At 42.6% G+C, this 14,122-nt stretch overlaps 1 protein-coding gene across 5 annotated transcripts in view; it reads right to left on the reverse strand.

Annotated features, from left to right (window-relative positions):
* Positions 1-14,122, reverse strand: part of IQCH (IQ motif containing H) — a 133,054-nt gene that overhangs the window by 49,034 nt on the left and 69,898 nt on the right. The window lies entirely within an intron of this gene.

The following is a 14,122-nucleotide window of genomic DNA, read 5'->3' on the forward strand; positions in this document are numbered from 1 at the left end:
TCCGGAAAAACTGGCCAGTCTAGACACAGCCAAAGTGTATACGCAATGGGAGGTATCCTGGTAAATTTCTACAATTTGTGAGACAAGCCAACTGGAGGATTGGTTGACGGCCCTCTACCTAGAATTGGAATTGTTCATATTATAAGATATATAACAGCCTCAGGCCCAGTATTACCACCATCACCATCAAATGCATCTTGGCAAAAACTAACTCCATTGTCTTTGCTGTTCAAAAGAGGTCCTTAAGAGCGTGTATGTCAAGTGCCAGGACCCTGACTAAAGCCCCGAGCTCCTCTTTCCTGCTTCTTCATAAGCATTTTCATCCTTCCCTTGGGTCTCCTCTCTTCCCCTTCACATCCTCTTGAAATGAGAAATGTCCCATGCTCTAACACAGGAACAGTCAGCCACTGATTCTGGCAATATTCAGAGCCCGGCTCTAGTTTTGGGCTTTGAAGTTGCTCAGTAGAACCTCGGGAGTAAGACTCTGTAAATATGAAGAAAACCACATCTCTGCATTTGCAATCATGAATCACTGGGAGCAGGGTGACCTGTTACTTCCATAACTTGCAAGGTGACAAAGGGGTTTTTCAAGTCATATTTATCCTCGTTAATTTCAGATTTATCTGAAAAAATTAGCTGAGGAAGGATGGCCCAGTGGCTAGGGGCAACAGCCTGAGGCAGGAGAGGCCGGGTTTCCAGGCTCTGCCAAAGCAGTCCTGTGTGATCATTGGCAAGTTATTCAGTCTCTCTGTGCCTCAGCTCCTCGTCTCTACAATGGCAATAGTAGCATTGCCCTATACCACAAAGTTGTAGCGAGGGTAAATGCATTGCAGATTGTGATGTGCTCAGCTGCTACGTGATGGACGTGACATAAGGACCAAAAAAGTAAATATTTTTAAGTGTCTACTGCTAGCTCTAGATGCCATGGACAAACCTTTTAAAAACACTTAGGGTATGCCTAAACTACGTTTTATTTTTGAAAGAGGATATGCAAATTCCCATGGGAATTCGTGTGTCTTCTTCTGATCACTTTTTCGAAAGCAGGTCTTTTGAAAGCGAAAGTAGTCTGGACGCAGGATTTTTTGTGAAAAAAATCCCTTTTTTGAAAAACCGCGTAAACCTCCTTTTTTAAGGAAGAGCCGTTTTTCAAAAAAGGGTTTTTTTTTGCCCTGAAAAAACCATGTCCAGACTACTTTCACTTTCAAAAGACCCATTTTCGAAAAAGCGATAAAAAAACCCATAGTTTAGACATACCCTTATAGTCAAAAAAGAAATAAATACATTTAGCAGCACAACATTTCACCCACAGCCAAAACCATCCCAGACGATTAACCTGAAAAAGCACAATAGCATCGACCTCTGCCCAAATTACTCCCCCTCTCCTGTTCCCAGCTCTTCCAAAGCCTGAGCCTAACATATGGGTTTTACAGTGTGCCCTGAAGGCTTAACAGATTTGGGCTATGTGGGGCTAATGAAAACAATTGCATCATTTGGCACAGGATGTTCCATTTATCAGCTCGTCCTGCCTCCACTGTATCCAGACGGGGATGCACATCAGACAGTGGTCTGATGGCCTAGGTCTTGTGTGAGAAGAACACAACATAACAGCAAGTTAACTGGAAAGATGTTGCTTATGCCTGGCCCTCAGCCTGAGGCTAAGACACCTTCTGTCACCCATGTTGACTTGCGCCTTGTTCCTTGCATTGTCCCACCGGTAGCTTTTTATTTTAGATGTTTCCATCTGAGCCTGCTTTGGAGCTGGGATGTTTTTATAGGGTTCTGGTCTTGCAACTGTCATCCATGCTTGGGTCACCTCTAGAACTGTCTGTTCTGCAGTGCTCTCTGCATACTTCTATACATTAAATCCACCTGGAAACTGAAGTTGGTACACAACGCAGCAGCTTGCTTGCCGAGTGAGGTTTCTTGCTGGGAGAATATTGCATTAAGACTGTGGGATTTGTATTGACAGCCTGTTAAACACCTGGTACTCTGCTCAAAAGTTGACTTAGACTAGCTCAGGCATGGGATATGCCTGTCCAAGAGAATGACACTCTCCCCATACAACAAACTTGAACTTCTGATCAGCAGAGGGGGCTGAGTTGGAGATCCCTAAGTTTAAACTGGAAGAAGCTGCTAACAGAATAATGTGCATCTATGGTATCATGACTTTGGAATTTGTCTCCCCTTACTGACTTCAGTGGAGCCACTCAAAATTTACACCTAAATGAGGTAAGAATCTAGATCCCAGAGGCAGTTCAAATTGTACAATCTTCATCAGGTGGAAGGACACCAGAGGGCAGCTTTAATTCTTAAAAGTAATGCTCCATCTCAATAATGCTGACAAGAAAGAACTCTTGTTGGTCTTCAAATTCAGAGTCTCGACCCAGCCCATAACACAAATCGGAGTTTCTAAGAGCATCTACTCTCGAGCTGAAAATACTGATCAGCTCTTCCTCTGAGCGGGCAGTCACAGGATGCTGAGACACACATGTTGTGATTCACTCCTATTCCAAATCGCGAGGTCAAGGATCAGAACTGGAATCAAACAGCGACATAAAGCAAACTCCTCTAAGCAGGAACCGTACCAGGGAATTCTGGATTGACTAAAACATCAGAACAGTGAGCAAAGACCAGGTGGCTTCATCGGGGCTTGTGTTCAGCTTTTAAATATAACCATCCCAAGAGGCTGTGAGCACTAATGGTTGCATACGAATGTAAGACTGGCTGTCCTGGGTCAGACCAATGGTCCATCTAGCTCTGTATCCTGTCTTCTGACAGTGTCTGGTGCTAGATGTGTCAGATGGAATGAATGGAAGAGGGCAGTTTATTGAATGATCTATTCCTGGTATTTGCAGTCAGGGCTTTAAGAATACCCAGAGTATGGGGTTGTGTCCCTGATTACATAGCTCATAGCCAGTGATGGACCTGTCCTCCGTGAACATATCTAATTCTTTTTCAAACCTACTTTTGGGCCCCACAACATCCTGCTGCAATGCATTCCACAGGTTGATTTGTGTGTTGTGGGAAGCAGCACTTCCTTCTGCTTGTTATACACCTGCTGCCTATTAATTTCATTGGGTGACTCCTGGTTCTGGTATTATGTACAGGGGTAAATAACACTTCCTTATTTACTTTCTCCCCACCAGTCATGATTTCATATTCCCCTTTAGTCATTTCTTTTCTAAGCTGAACAGTCAGTCTTTTTAACCTCTCCTCACATGGAAGCAGCTCTATTCCCCAGGACATTTTTGTTCCCCATCTCTGTACTTTTTCCAATTCTATTTTTTTTTAAGGTGGGGCAACTATCTCAGAACAACCGTACCGTTGCCTAGATAAGTAACAAACACAACACAGTGGACGGAAGTTTTCTTTTCAGTGATTAATGCCATTGAGGGGGTCAGAGCTACAAATCAATATGCACATCTCACTCGGTTCAGCAATACCTCCATCACGCTGAGCCTGATCGTTTAGACCTAATGGCTTTGGGCCCGGTGCAATTTAAAAAACAAACACAAAACCAACACGCACAGATAGGTGGGATGTGGACTGAACAGATTTTGAGCCATTGATTTAAACACCCAAAATTCCCTGCAGCGTGTGCAGTGGCACTTGGGAAACACTGGTACCACCTCTCTGTATAAATACAGTTCTCAATTACTGGCATGCAGTAGAGTTGGGTTAACATTGTCCACTGCCACAATGTTGAAGAATGGGAAGCCACCTACTCTGTATTTTATAATTGTTTTCCCTTTTAAATACAGGTGGTCCCCGAGTTACGAACGCATCAACTTACAACCGTTCGCACTTACAACCAAGCTCCCGTTAAGTGCATTACAGCCGGTCCCCGAGTTACGAACACGCGATCCGCGCTTACAAACAGCGCGGTCACATTTAAATGAATGGAGTCCGACTTACGAACAGATCAAGTTACGACCAAGTGTTTGGTACATAACTCGTTCGTAAGTCGGGGACTATCTGTACTCCGTTTCACCTTGCAAATAGGTTACAAATAGTTCACCAGGGTCTTCTCCTCAACCACGCTGCACTTGTAAAACACAGCGAATGGATCAAGCCGATATTTAAGAAGTCACCTCTCGATACAGCCAATCTTACCTACTCCAGGTCCTGATCCAGTTGATTCAGGAGCTGGTGAAATGCCAACTCTGGCAGTTCTGGATTACCACTAATGAGATAGTGTTCACTTGCCTAGAGAATTTGTGGGGATCAATAAACAGCTTTGGATTTTCATAGCCAACCAAACCCAGAAAGGGGTGATGAGAAGCTGCCCGTTTACCTCCAGAGCTTCCACCTGCTAAGATCCCACATCTTGTTCTTTACATGACTATCTGAAGGAGATAGTGAGACACCATGGGCTCAAATGCCAGCCTTATGCAGACCCCACACAGCTGTGCATCTTCATAGGAAGCCAAGGAAATGTGTCTCCCAGCTATCACAGGGTACGTCTACACAGCAACATTATTTTGAAATAACTTAGTCTGTGTCTACACAGTAGGCAGTTGTTTTGAAATAATGTTGAAATACTGCCAAGCTGGAGGACTTCTTACTCCAACTCCCATAACCCACATTGTGCGAGAGGAGTAAGGGAAGTCAGGGTATGTCTACACTACAAAGTTAATTCGAACTAACGGACATTAGTTCGAATTAACTTTGATAGGCGCTACACTAGCGCTCCGCTAGTTCGAACTTAATTCGAACTAGCGGAGCGCTTAGTTCGAACTAGGTAAACCTCATTCCACGAGGACTAAGCCTAGTTCGAACTTACTAGTTCGAATTAAGGGGTGTGTAGCCCCTTAATTCGAACTAGTGAGAGGCTAGCCCTCCCCAGCTTTCCCTGCTGGCCAGGGAAACTCTATTGCCCCCCTCCCGGCCCCGGACCTCTTAAAGGGGCACGGGCTGGCTACGGTGCCCGTGCAAGGTGCAAGCCTGCCAGCACCCAGCTAGCAGACCCTGCACCTGGCACGGCTCGAGCCAGCCACCTGATGCCCCCCAGCCCTCCCCCTCTTCCCGGGACCAGGCTGGCGGCTCCCGGGAGCTTGCCCGGGACCGCAAGAGGCGGGCACCCGCCTGGTCTAGTGCGGACACCGTGGACCTCGTCCATGACCTCCGCACTAGGCACAGGAAAGTGGCCGTCTAGGGCAGGAGAGCTGCCAGCCTGGCCACCCAGGAGCAGGTGTGCATGAAAATCAAGGGGGTCCACTGAGACCCCCGACCCTGAGCCCTGAGCTTACAATGGCCATACTGGGTCAGACCAAAGGTCCATCTAGCCCAGTAGCCTGTCTGCCGACAGCGGCCAACCCTAGGGACCCTGGAGGGGATGGACCGAAGACAGTGACCAAGCCATTTGTCTCGTGCCATCCCTCTCCAGCCTTCTACAAACTTTGGGCAGGGACACCACTCCTACCCCCTGGCTAATAGCACTCCATGGACCCAACCTCCATGACTTGATCTCACTTCTCTTTAAACTCTGTTCTAGTTCTAGCCTTCACAGCCTCCTGAAGCAAGGAGTTCCACAGGTTGACTCTTTGCTTTGTGAAGAACAACTTTCTGTTACTAGTTTGAAGCCTGCTACCCATTCCTTTCCTTTGGTGTCCTCTAGTCTTTCTATTATGGGAACTAATGAAGAACTTTTCTGTATGCACCCTCTCCACCCCACTCATGCTTTTATAGATCTCTATCCTATCCCCCCTCAGTCTCCTCTTTTCTAAGCTGAGAAGTCCCAGTCTCTTTAGCCTCTCTTCATATGGGACCTGTTCCAAACCTCTGATCATTTTAGTTGCCCTCCCCTCTCCCACCCTCTCTCTTCCCCTCTCCCACCTCCTTTTCCCAGTCTCCCTGAGTTTTGTTCAATAAAGAGAGATTCTATTTTTGACCACATGTTTTCTTTATTTTGTACATCAGGAAGGGGGGCTAGGGAAGGGTAAGTGGAAGGAGGTGAGGGAGGAATGGGGTACAAGCCCCCGATGGGGAGGACTGGGCTGGCTCTGCGGGCTTCTGGGAGTGGAAGCTCTCCTGCAGCCCCCCAATTGCCCCCTCTCCCCAGATGGCAGCCTGCGGCAAGTGCAGCTGGTCTGATGGCCGAGTGCTGTGATGTGCCCAGTGTGGGCACTCAGGGCACTCCAAGACAGGACTGCTTTGCAAGCGGGGCACCCCTGAGAACTGTCTGTCTGGGGTGGGGGTCGGGTCCCTTTAAGCACAGCCCTCGGCTAGCCTGAGGCAGCAGCTCCACGCTCTAAGTCCTCATCTGATGCCCTGCCGGCACTGCTTCCGGCCATCCTTAACCCCGGTTCAGGGTCCACTTAATGTGGACATGCTAGTTTGAATTAGCAAAACGCTAATTCGAACTAGTTTTTTAGTTTGGATGTGTTAGTTCGAATTAGCTTAGTTCGAATTAACGCTATAGTGTAGACATACCCTCAGGTAAGAGTGCTCTGTATATATGCCCCCAATTTTGAAATAAATCACACAATTGACGTAGCTCAATTTGTGCAGCTGATTTCGAATTAAGCCGTGCTGTGTTAGACGCACCCACACTGACTGAGGAAAATCAACATCGAGAGAGAAGAGGGTGGCTCTAAATAAACCATCACATTTTTCAAATTTTCTCAGTAGAACTGGGATCAAACCCACCAGAAGTGCCCTTAATAATTTAGCACCTAGCTGAAGAACCTCCATCTGTGTGTGCTCCCAGAGAGGTAACGCTCCCAACTACAAGGAAATACAGCAGGGAGGAGAGAATACATTAAAATAAATGCCAAGCCCCCTCAAACTGGTAGGTCAGATATTTACTCATGAAGCCAGGCCTATGAAAAGCATCTCCGATCATCATGACACTTTTCTTTAAATCAGACAGTCGCTCAGGAGAACGTCTCTCTCAAATATAGCCACAGACTTATTTAGAATGGTAGGCTTACTGCATTTAGCCTCTCAGCTCATGTTTTTTTAGTGCCAGCAAAAAAGGATCTGTATCAATGTTCCATCTAATCTTTTCCATCCATGTGCAGAACACATTTTTTATGTGCACTGAGGTGTGTCTGAATGGCACCACCAGCAGAAACAAAAAATCTGTGGGCACTCTGCTAATCAGCAGGACAGCACTGGAGTCTCCCCTGAGCGGCTGTACAAGCACACAGGTTACAAGGTTCACAGGTCAGCATAGGAATTTTTTGTTGCACTTTACACAACAAACCCTGACACAAAGTCTGGTTGCCTGATCTTTACAATAATGATGAGTGAGCAAGAAATATAATTCTTTTTTCTTTACTATCAAAAAACATTCCTGGCCCACAGAGCTAACACAAATGTGCAAGGGTGTGTTACAATGATAGTAGCCATAAGAGATTATGTTAGGACCAGCAGTGCCATGTCTGGAAGGAACAGGTAACAGATCTAGCTGAGCAAGATCAAGCAACAAAGAGAAGACTGGTGAGAAGAGAAAAGAGACAAAGAGAAATAGACCTAGAAATAGAGAGACCCAGGATAGAAAGAAGCTGTGGAGAGGAGTGCATGAGAAAGGCCTAGGGCTTATAGATGAAATCAGAGTGAAAGGAAGCTATCCGGGCCTCTGAAGCAAATAGAGCAAGGAAAGAAATCCCAGATAAGTGAAGATGAATGGGAGAGAAAAGGTAGAAGAAGTAATATGCTTTATTGCACCAACTTCAGTTGGTGGAAAGTACAAGCTTTTTGAATTAGATCTTGGGAGTCATTGTGGCTGGTTCTCTGGAAACATCCATTCAGTGTGCAGCGGCAGTCAAAAAAGCAAACAGAATGCCAGGAATCATTTAAAAAGGGATAGAAAATAATACAGAGTACATATTATTGCCTCTGTATAAAACTATGGTACGCCCACATCTTGAATACTGTGTACAGATGTGGTTGCCTCCTCATAAAATAGATATATGAGTACTGGAAAAGGTTTAGAAAAGGGCAACAAAAATGATTAGGGGATTGGAACGGGTATCATATGAAGAGAGATTAAAAAGACTGGGATTTTTCAGCATAGAAAAGAGGAGACCAAGGGGGGATATGACATATGTCTATAAAATCATGACTGGTGTGGAAACAGTGAGTAAGGAAAAGTTATTTATTTGTTCCCATAACATAAGAACTAGGGGTCACCAAATGAAATTAATAGGTAGCAGGTTTAAAACAAACAAATGGAAGTTTTTCTTTACACAGCGCACAGTTGGCCTGTGGAACTCCTTGCCAGAGAATGATGTGAAGACCTGGCCTTTAACAGGTTTTAAAAAAGAAACTAGATAAATTAAGGGAGGTTAGGTCCATCACTACTAGCTCTTAGCCAGGATGGATAGGAATGGTGTCCCTAGCCTTTGTCAGAGGCTGGGAATGGATGACAGGAGAGGATTACTTGATTATTCCCCATTCTGTTCACTCCCTCTGGGGCATCTGGCATTGGACACAGTCGGAAGACCAGATACTGGGCTAGATGGACCTTTGGTCTGACCCAGTATGGCCATTCTTAGGTAACTACACAGAGCTCTTCTTCAGGCCTGAGGAAGGAAGGGGTCTGTGTAGTTCAGAGGTTTCCATCTTCTACGACAGACGCTAGTTCAATAAAAGATATACCTCACCTATGCTCTCTCTCATATCCTGGGACCAACATGGCTCCAACGACACTGCAAAAAGCTAAATGGATCAGAGAAGACTAATACCAAGAGTTGAAAATTGCCATAGGTTCAAATGGAGCTGTGACTACTTACGCCAGCTGTGGATCTGCCCCAATTTGTATTATGTCCAACCCTATTTACTCTGATATCCTTACTGGCACTGGCAAGAATGGAAAGAGTCCAAAGCTTATGTCCTGACTGCTACCCTACCGTATTAAAGTACTCCCTTGCTTGCAACTGACAGAGTTGATATTCATTCTTGTCCTCACAGGTGTATGATAGCTAGAGCAATAATCTAGACTAAAGATTAAAAACATTTTGAAAGGTTGGAGGGGGAAACGAAATGTTTTTGGAAGGGATACATTGCCTACCACACACCTACTTAATGTTTCAAAGCTGGGTTAAGAATGAACATTTAATTGTTAACTGCAAATTTTTAAATTAAAAAGTGCCAATTTTGCCTTCCATGAGCTGAAAAAATATGTTCTGGGAGAAGGTAACATCATGTAAAACAGCCGTCATTACCAAGTAACACAAATGTTTTTTGTATGTAAAATTGCTTTGTAAAATATTTGCTCCATCTGCTGAAAGTAGCAAAGACAATTTTCCCTGATAGCTAATGGCCCATTTCGGCTGGATGGCAAGCAATTCACCGTGGTTTCGACTTGCATTAAGTAGAATGGAGAGAACACTACATAGAATTCTCTACTTATGTAGTATTATCTACTCACTGCTTCTTGAGAGGCCCGTCCCTCATTACTGTGGCCTTCGTTTTGGATCAGCACACAGGGTTGCTTTGACTCAAGAGGCTTTTTGTCAAACTGAGGCACATATGCTATGCTTCGATATGAGAGTACAAAACAGCCACTTTCCTTGACTACAAGAACAAGGAGGTTAGTTCTCTTTCAACTTTCTAGCACTTAAACTGCTGTTCCTTTTTTCACGCCACATGGGGCCATGGTTTTCTCTTCTGGCTCATGCTGTCACTCTGCACGCTGAGGATTTCAATATATAAAGATCAAGCACTTCTTTTAATTCTAAATTCAGCTACATGCACACAAAAAAGCAGAGAACATTGTCCTAGTCCAAAAAAACCCCATTGCTCCAGCTTCATTGTATATTTTGCTACTTACAATACCTCTATTTAAAAGCATGTTTACATTGTGCCCTGAACTACTTCAACATCTGCTAACAGACCAATAAAAAAATAAATAAACTGGGATTGTTTAGAAAGAGAGATCCCCTTCTATTTCCCCTGAATGATATTAAACCAGTAACAGCAGCAAATGACAAAGACCCTTTTTTTTTTTTTTTGGTAGATTTCTCTTTGGAAAACAACATTTTGGGAGGAAATTCAAAATAAAAACACTATATTCAGTGTCACCAAAAATCAGATAAAAAGAGGAGCTTAGAGTCAAAGTGATATTATCAAATAGTCTCACAGATTTATACACAGCACAGGTGTAATTTAACTTTGATTATAACAATTGTATTCAATGACTTTTTTTTTTTTTTTACCAATATGACCGGAGGATTTCTATTATGTGCTTAAAGAAAAGCACATTTGTAAGTATTTTGCAAAATAGGGTCCTAATTTCTCAAATAAATAATTTTTACAGTAAAATCATTTCTCTATGGAGGGCTGGAGTAACTACGTATTCTTAATATTATTTTCACCAACAAAGGTTTTTTTTCTAAATAAAAATTCTGAAGTCAATAGAACCACTCAGAAGCAAAGTGTTTGCAGAATGAGAGCCTTCAATAGTAATTCTTATATAATACAAAATAAGAATAGCATCTGAGAGTATACTTTTGGTGTATCAGACTGCTATGAATATACATTCAGTTCATGCCCCTTCAAGATTACTAGATTTTTCATCTTCTTTTGAAAAACATTTTTAACTGTACTTAATTTGCTTTATTCTATCGGCCATGCTCTTCATCTGCTTCCACAGGGAAAAGAATTTCTGTGAATTTTAAAAATGTGATTTAAAAAGAAAAACTATTAAAAAACATTGTATGGATAATCTCAGGAAATTCACAAGAACTCCATGTAAACGGCAGAGCTATTTTGCAAAACAGCCCACAAAGCAGTATGCTAAAAACTGTCACGTTTCACAAATGATGCTCAGTTGAACTTCTTTTATTCTTAGACTTATCTTTTGGAATTTTAGCAAAACAAACATTTTTAAAATAATCCAAACAGGCACTTTATTGCATGTGATAACACTAACGATTTTTAGATTTCTTTAGTGCTCTTGCTTTATCCTCTCCTTCCACACTGTTATTGCTAAAAACTGGCAGTTAAATTCAATTGATTCAAAATATTCTAGACCCATATGGCCTAAAACCCTGGAGCTGAAGTTCTGATATTGCCTCACTGCTGTTTTCTAGCATTTGCCTCTACTCCAGTCCCCAGATGGTGGAAGTAACATTTAAACCTCCTTCTCTCTGCCTTGTACAATAGACCTTGGCACCATTTCAACTGTTTACTCCGGTAATTAACAGCACTGATACCACAACAATTACAACTCCTACAATCTTAACACAATAATGCTATGAATTAGTGAGAGCTAATGGCTGGAAGGTATAGTGGTTCCAGACTGCGAGATCTGTGCATTTTTAGAATAAAATAAAAGGTACAAACAGCACGCTTGCGGTAGACAATGATTACCTAGTAATTAGTTTACACAAAGCTTCCTATTTAATGGCAAAACACTGTAATTAACGCGTGACAGAAAATCAAAGGGTACTTTGTAAGCATATGAAAAATTAACACTGCAGGCCTATAGCTTTATGTACTGATTAGAAGCATATTAAATCAATAGGACATACAAACCAACAGCTTGCATATCTGATTACTGTAGATCCTAGGCATGGATATCATGGTTTTAATTTAACTGAGGGATACAATTATAATGCTTTGTTATTTTACTTAGGATTTAAGAATCACCTGGAACATAATTCCAGTAGCTATATAAATATAACAACTGACTGAATGAGAGCATCACAGATTGTTCTCACATATAATAAATACGTAACTACTCAAGCTTTTCTGTTCATGGAGCACTGGCTACATTTGTTAGGAAGAAACAACCCTGAACTGTACTGAACTGTACAGTTTGAAGCCAAGATAATTTTTACCATCCTACCACATGAAATTAGAAATTTTAAAAGCCCTTCTCACATCTTTCAAAATACTGTCTGTGGATTTTCTATGTAACCGTGCTTCTGGCCTCCTTCAGGCTGGAAAAATGATCACACCAAAGATTATATGTGAAATCAATAAAATCAGCAGGAAAGACTGCTTGCTTAAAGAATTTTCTTTGCAGATGCTTAGTAGTGTCTGCAAACACAACTCAACTGTCTTAAGAACCCCAACTATCTTCATATCATTTCTGGAACCAAACTATTTTAAAATCTGTTACCAAATGTGATTAACAAATGAGTTGTAGGAAGCAGAAAATGCACATTCAGCAATGTTAATGCATGTGAGAGAATAACAGAGCTTAGTTATAAAGCATGATGTTATGCCACTAAGTTAAGGCTTTGGCAGTATTGTGGTTTTATTTTGAGTGAGTTGATAAATATATGCTGCTTATTTTGAGTTCCTTACTTTTGGAAAGATGCAACAGGGTGATGAAAACTACTCATAAGGCTTATTTTCCTAATGGAATCCTAGGCAAAGAGTTAGATGTCTCTTTACTAGTCTCCCAGATTTTCAAATAATCTCTGAATTTATCCAATTCCTTTTAAAGGAATTTTCAAAAAACCATCAATAATGTTAAGTGTTAAGGCAACAGTTGGCTATTTCTGGCATCTGAAACCCAGATTTTCCAATGGTGATCAATCACAAACCATAGGACCAGTGTTAAAGTAGTCAGTCAATATAGATGGAAACTTGAGTTTTCTCTGCTTTATCTGCCTTTGAAAAGATTTTAAGTCTCAATCGCTAATTTTAGTGAATTAACCAGGACTCAAACATCTTTGTTAGGTGTTCTGGTCCATGACTAGGACTCCTATGTACTACAGTACAAACAATAATGATAAAATTACAGTGATAAAGTGATTTAAAACCTATACAACTTAAATAAAAAAATGCAATGGGTGCAAAACAGCCTTTTCCTTTCAACAACAGATGCACAGTTTAGAACTTTCTAATGGCTCTGTTGCTATTGGTCAATTTGTAAGTGTTGAACCTTCTCTTCCACTGCTGTCATATTGCCTTTCACAAAATCACAGAGCTGGAAGAGACCTCAGGAGGTCATCAAGTCCAAAGCCCTGCTAAAAGCAGGATTCATCCCAACTAAATCATCCCAGCCAGGCCTTTGTCAAGCTGGGATTTAAAAACCTCTAAGGATGGAGATTCCACTAGGTAACCCATTCCAGTGATTCACCCCTCCCTCAGGGAAATAGTTTTTTCTAATATCCAACTTAGACCACCCCCACTGTAACTTGAGATCACTGCTCCTCATTCTGTCATCTGTCACCACTGAGAACAGCCTCTCTCCATCCTCTTTGGACCTCCCCTCACTCTTCTGTAGACTAAATAAGTCCAAATCCCTCAGCCTCACCTCCTAAGTCATGTGCTCCTGCCCCCGTATAATTTTCATTACCCTCCACTAGACTTTCTCCAATGCATCCACATCCTTTCGATAATGAGGGGTCCAGAATTGGGCATAATACTCCAGACGTGGCCTCACCAGTGCCAAATAAAGGGGAATAATCACTTTTCTCTATACCACCTTTACTTCTCTCCCTTTCTCCATCTCCTTCATTCATCTCTTTCTCTGCTCTCAGCCTAGAGTCCCCTATCTTTAAAATTCCCTGTCACCTTAAGCCCCTTAAACTCAGTTCAAGTCTGTGGTCATTGTGGCAGATATGGAGGTGTGGTGCCAAAATCTCTGACTGCTGATGAGATAGACTTATCCTGGGGTAATCAAATGTTGACCGTATTCCTTTATTGCTTTAATTCAATGGGGGCTGAGGGAGGAACAAACAGAACGGCAACTCTGTGAATGTCCCCAGGGGGAAGAGAACAGAAGTCACTGGATAAATCAGACCTGCTGAGGTAATATTCTGAGAGGAATATTAACACCTAGAAAGAGGTTTTGGCTTGAGAGGAGGAGTACTCAAAAGAAACCAGGAAGGGGCAGAGGTGCAGTTCACTGGTACCTGAGACAGGTCGTTGATGTTTTCAATGTATCTGTCAGACTGCAGCCTTTCAAGTGACACGTTCACAGCACCCTACATCTGAGTCTGTGCCCCTTTTGGAGTGAGAACCCTGAGGGCAAGTCCCAGCACACCCTGCTTCCTGCCTCCTCTTACAGCCTGTTTCACTTGTCTCTCCAAACAGCCGTGAGAGACCCAGCTGGTCTAACTACACAAGGATTTATCAAGATGGGAGCGAGATGATCACTAAAATCAAACCGTGCATTTCCAGAGAATGCCTTTTTCTCCACTCGGAGCCTTCCAAC

Source organism: Pelodiscus sinensis, chromosome 14 (assembly GCF_049634645.1).
Source record: "Pelodiscus sinensis isolate JC-2024 chromosome 14, ASM4963464v1, whole genome shotgun sequence".
Taxonomy (NCBI): domain Eukaryota; kingdom Metazoa; phylum Chordata; order Testudines; family Trionychidae; genus Pelodiscus; species Pelodiscus sinensis.